Source organism: Phyllobates terribilis, unplaced genomic scaffold, assembly GCF_046119375.1.
Source record: "Phyllobates terribilis strain yellow unplaced genomic scaffold, ASM4611937v1 Scaffold_809__1_contigs__length_643957, whole genome shotgun sequence".
Lineage (NCBI taxonomy): Eukaryota > Metazoa > Chordata > Amphibia > Anura > Dendrobatidae > Phyllobates > Phyllobates terribilis.
This window is the reverse complement of record NW_027363569.1, coordinates 218,716-224,964: the sequence shown is the minus strand read 5'-3', so window position 1 is coordinate 224,964 and position 6,249 is coordinate 218,716.

Genomic DNA, 6,249 nt, shown 5'->3' with positions numbered 1-6,249 from the left:
TGGCGTCGGGAGGACGTGTTCCGTCCCAAGGTCCGACTGGGTCCCGGCTTCCACTATGTTAACCCAGTGTGCCATCAGCGAGATGTACCGTCCCTGCCCACAAGCACTTGTCCACGTGTCCGTGTTTAGGTGGACTTTACCGGTAACTGCGTTGTTGAGGGCACGGCTAATGTTTTGGGACACTTGCTTGTGTAATGTGGGGACGGCACACTGGGAGAAATAGTGGCGGCTGGGGACAGAGTACCGAGGGACGGCCGCCGCCATCAGGTTGCGGAATGCTTCTGTTTCCACAAGCCTAAAAGGCAACATTTCGAGCCAAGCAGTCGTGAATTGTGAGAATTTAGTAGTGTGGCCTGTGGGACGTTGGCTGCATATTTGCGCTTGCATTCCAAGGACTGGAGTATGAACAACTGAACGCTGCGCTGGGACAAGGACATGGACGTGCTTCCTGATGCTGCTACTTGAGAGTGTGCAATGACAGGAGCAGGGCAGGAGGCATCTTTGCATGCACTATGGACAGGGGATTGACTTGCATGCACAACAGCAGAAGAAGCAATGGTGCCACCTGTAGACACTGTTCCTGGACCCTGGTGTTCGGCCCACAAAGTCGAGTGCTTTGCTGCCATGTGCCTCATCATGCTGGTGGTGGTCAGGCTGGTCGTTTTGCCACCCCTGCTGATGCTGGTCTGGCTCGTGATGCAAATGGCCTTTTTGGAGTTATCGGCAGAGTCTTTAAAAAACAACCAGACCCGGGAAGACCTAACAGTTGTAGTGGCAACTTCCTTCATGTTGGTGTTACGGGAAACGGTAGCCTGCCTTCTGTCTGCGGCCACCACACTGCTTCTTCCTGCCTGTTGGGGTGCTCTGCCTCCCTCCCCCTGTGTGCTGCTGTCCTTGCTCTGCATGTCCTCCTGCCAGGTTGGGTCAGTTACTATATCATCCACCACCTCGTCTCCCACTTCTGCACCCTGGTACTATTCCTGACTTTCTGTCAATTGTGTCTCATCATCGTCCACCTCTTATGACAGTTTCCCACCGTCGCCTTCGTGTGACCGTGGCTGCTCAAATATTTGGGCATCGCTACACGTGATCTCCTCTTGCCCCGCTTCAAGTGGACCGGGCGAGAGGCCCGAATCTATAAATGGAAAAGTGAACAGCTCTTCAGATTGTCCAAGTGTGGGATCAATTGTCTCTGGGTACTCGGCATGGTGGGAGGAAGGAGGATCAGGGTGAGGAATATGAGGTCCAGACTCATGGCTACTGAGACTTGACCGTGTGGAAGACAGGGTGGTGGTGGTGGCTAAGTGACTGGAAGCATTATCCGCTATCCAACCAACAACCTTTTGACACTGATCTGGGTTCAATAGTGGTGTGCTGCGGTCCCCTAGAAATTGGGACAGGAAGGTCAGGCGAGAAGATGTGGGTGTTTGTTGTGGCACAATTTCGGCTTGCCCACGGCCTTGTCCTCGGCCTCTGCATGCACCATTACCATCACGTCCAGTTCCCCGTCCCTTGCCACGTGCCTTGCCCATTTTAAATGGAGGATAGTATCTTCCACGCTCACTACAAATGATTGAGTTTGAAGCGAAGTTATATGTGATCGGTGTGATGGAGAAAACAGAGTTTTAAATACCTGGCCTGTAGGTAAGTAGTGTGAACAGCAAACTGCTGTGAATTGCTTCACTGACACACTGAAAAAATGGAGGCCAGAAATGGCAGTATTTTCTGACAACGTATATGTGATCTGTGTGACGGAGAAAACACAGTTTTAAATAGCTGGATTTCTAGCGCTCTAATATGGAAAGGACCTGGCTGTATTCTGCAGTGCCAACAAGCAAATGGTGCAGAAAAACGGTGTTCTCTGGATTGCTTTATAAGCAAATAATGAGGATTAAGATCCAAAGAAAAGTATTCCTCGCCCCTGAGACCTGGGCCTTTGTATAGAAATATCTAACAGCAGCAGAAGGCAGAATTGGAATGGAGCCTCTTGTGCTATATGCACTGCAGTCTGCTATATACACTGCCTGCCTGCCTATTTACACTGCCTGCCTGATATCTCTGCAGATGGATTAGTCCTCAGAAGGACTGTTTGTTGAGATGTATATGTGTAATGTGCGGTTTTTCTCACTACACTACCTAATGCACGATCAAATCTCTCCCTAACGCAGCAGCAGCTCTCCCTACACTGTCTGATCCGGAGTGACTGTGATGAGCATGGCGGTGCCAGGTCAGATATAGACCTGATGACGCTGTGCAGCCAGCCAATCACTGTAATGCCCACAACCAACATGGCTATGGCATTACAGTGCATGGCAGGCAATCCCTGCATGTTCATTGGCTCTGTAAAGAGCACCAAACATGCAGGGATGGGTCCCGACTTCCCGCCCGACCAACCCGGAAATACTCGGTGAGCGCAGAGCATCTCGAGCAGTGAGATACTCGGGCGAGCACCGAGCAGTAGCGAGCATGCTCGCTCATCACTAGTTGTCATTAAGATTTAAAAAGAGAAAACACAGAAATGTGACAGTAAATGGCTTCACCCAACCAATAACCATGAGTGGAGAAAAAGTGTTTTTGTTATCATTCATTTTTTCTGAAACAAGGCCAAGAAAGGAAAAATTCTGCCGGGGTATGTAAACTTTTGAGCAGAACTGTATATGCGCCAGCCCCAGTGTCTCCTATTCTATATACTCCAGCCCCAGTGTCTCCTATTCTATATACTCCAGCTTCTTCTGTGATGTATATGCTCTAGCCCCAATGTATCCTGTGATGAATATACGCCAGCCCCAGTGTCTCCTATTCTATATACTCCAGCCCCAGTGTCTCCTATTCTATATACTCCAGCTTCTTCTGTGATGTATATGCTCTAGCCCCAATGTATCCTGTGATGAATATACGCCAGCCCCAGTGTCTCCTATTCTATATACTCCAGCCCCAGTGTCTCCTATTCTATATACTCCAGCTTCTTCTGTGATGTATATGCTCTAGCCCCAATGTATCCTGTGATGAATATACGCCAGCCCCAGTGTCTCCTATTCTATATACTCCAGCTCCAGTGTCTTCTGTGACGTAGCTAATGTAGCCCTAATGTCTCTTATGCAGAGGCGTCGCATGATAAAGCAGTGGGACACAAGCTCCCTGCCCTATCACTATCTCTTTCATATGCCACAGATCGCCATAGGCCTGCGGTTAACGAGATGTCAGCATCCTCACGCAGGTGGCTCGGTGACATCATTGCATCGCTCTGCTCTGCTGTCCCGCCATGGAAGAGGAGACAGAGGCCGTGATGTAGGGAATCAGGATTAAGTGAGATATTTTTTTAAATGATCAGGCAGTGGAGCCATCCTACTATATATGGAGTAGTGGGTCCATCATACTACATATGGAGTAGTGGGGCCATTATACTATATGTATGTGGGGCAGTGGGACCATCATAGTATATACAGGTGCATCTCACTAAATTAGAATATCTTCAAAAAGTTAATTTATTCCAGTTCTTCAATACTGTTTCAGTATGCTCCACAATCATGAGGAAGACTGCTGACTTGACAGATGTCCAGAAGGCAGTCATTGACACACTCCACAAGGTCCTAGAGTTCCAATTTTCATTTGGAAATCAAGGTCCCAGAGTCTGGAGGAAGAGTGGAGAGTCCACAATCCAAGCTGCTTGAGGTCTAGTGTGAAGGCTCCACAATCAGTGATGGTTTGGGAGGCCATGTCATCTGCTGGTGTAGGTCCACTGTGTTTTATCAAGACCAAAGTCAGCACAGCCGGCTACCAGGACATTTTACAGCACTTCATGCTTCCCTCTGCCGACAAGCTTTTTGGAGATAAAAATGTCATTCTCCAGCAGGACTTGGCCCCTGTCCACACGGCCAAAAGTACCAATACCTGGTTTACACACAACAGTATCACTGTGCTTGATTGGCAGCAAACTCGCCTGACCTTAACCCCATAGAGAATCTATTATTGAGAATCTATGGGGTATTGTCAAGAGGAAGATGAGAGACACCAGACCCAACAATGCAGATGAGCTGAAAGACAGCTTTTTGTATTGAAGAACTGAAATAAATTAACTTTTTGATGATATTCTAATTTAGTGAGATGCACCTGTATATGGAGCAGTGGGACTATCATGCTATATATATGGAGGAGTGGGGGCATCATACTAAATATAGAGCAGTGTGTGTGTGTCACCCCAGGCCTGGATGCCACAAACAATAATCTGTTTCTGAAAGCAGGAGGGAGGTCCCCTGGTTAGGGACAATTAGCATACAGCACCTCCTGTCCCAGGCCAGCAGGGGGAGCTGGCTGCCCCTATAAAAGCTGGAACTGGGGGCAGGGTTAGAGAGAACTGGAAGACCTAGCTCAGGAGTGAGACTAGTCCCAGAGAAGGAGGGACAGTTCAGCTGTTGCTGAGGAGTCCGTGAGGCAGAGGAGAAACTGCAAGCCAGGGACAGAGGCGACGAGAGCCGGTCCTGGCAGAGAACCAATCTACTGGACATTGGGGTCCGAGGCTGTCAGGGTTACAAGCCCAGCAGCAGAGAACCAAGCTGCGAGGGATTTCAGGTCCCTTGGCCTAAGAAGCCTGGAGGCTCCGCCACACAGAGGGACCAGTACATCGAGGAGCAACAAACAGGTACCCAAGGCCTGAGTCGCAAGCCATACAGGAGAGAAGTACACGGCCAGCTCAGGGACGTGGGCTATTACACCACGAAAAGGGGGATAGTCAGAAAGAGCATAGAGAGAACGGTAGGCCTACACACTCACCCTGACCAGTGGGGCTCGCCCGATTGCTCTCAGACACCCAGGCCCATTCCTAACCGGTACTGTTGGGCCATTAATAATATCTACAATAAAGACCCTGAACTGTTTGAAGCGGACTCTGAACTCTTACTATTGCGGCCTGCACTATCACCCCCAACATCCACCTACACTGCCCTGAGGCTACACTCTTCCCATGGGGAGTTATCCTACCCCTGTGCTGCACACCAGCACCAGCCTCAGCGGTCTGCCTTGCAGCGGCGGTTATCTCCAACCGCAATCCACGGGTGGCGTAGTCGGACATTCAAAACACTGATAAATAGACTGCCACCATTTGGTCTGACCACCCTGAGCCACGGGATCGGGTTGCCACTACTACCCCCATCAGCACCGTACACTAGAAGGCCCGGTTCCGGGTACCCCACGGCCCAGGGGGGGAGTCAGCTTTGGCGTAGTCGGCAGAATTGTGACCAACCCGCCACAAACGGGTATTGCGTGCCTGGAAAAGACTCTATACATATCTGAGTGAAGTTTCCCGCCATTTGGGGCCATTTCCCGCCAATCGGAGCCGTTTCCCGCCATCGGGCGCCATCTTCGGGACGACGCGCGGGAAGAAGAGGGGCGTGGACGTCCAAAAACGCGTGAGACCTGAAGCCCCGCCCTACGCTGAGACGCTGCTCAAGGTCCTGGATGGAGATCCAGCGGATGCCGACGTCATCACCGAGCAACGCAAGGTCCTCTCCCAGAGCATCGCGAGGGAAGCCGCGGCCTACAGAAGAGGATCGCCAGAAGGTAGGCCACGGTTAATTAGGAGGGAGGAAGATGTCGGACGCGGAGGGACCCTCTACCACCAGCGTAGCCGCTGCAGCTGTGATGCCGTTTTCGATGCCCTATATCCATAGGCGGATTATAATGAGGGCAATCCGGGCGACCGCCCAGGGCCCTGAGCCTGCAGGGGGTCCACGGCTCCAGGCGGGGTGTCTAATGCCGGATTGCCCTCATTATATGTGCGGGCCGCCGCGGCACATAGCGGTAGCAGTGGCGGGAGGGGGGGGCCTGGACTGCTCCCCCAGCAGCGGCCACCGCTACTTCTTCATCGGCCGGGCCAGCACTGCAGCAGTTAACTTCCCTGTGCTGGCCCGGCCGCGTCACTGCTAGGAGACATGGCCCTGTGCGCGGCTGTGTCTCCTAGCTGTGACGTCACACAGTGCGCCCCGGCCTGCAGTGCTGCACCGGAAAAGAGAGAGAGCAGGCAGGAGGAATTGAGCCGGGGGATGGTGAGTGTGTGTGTGTGTGAGCAGATGTGTGTGTGGGCAGGTGTGTGTGTGTTTGTGGGCAGGTGTCTGTGGGGGCAGGTGTCTGTGTGGGCAGGTATGTGTGTGTGTGTATATGTGTGTGTGTATATGTGTGTGTGTCTGTGTGGGCAGGTGTGTGTGTATATGTGTGTGTGTGTATATGTGTGTGTGTGTGTGTGTGTGGGCAGGT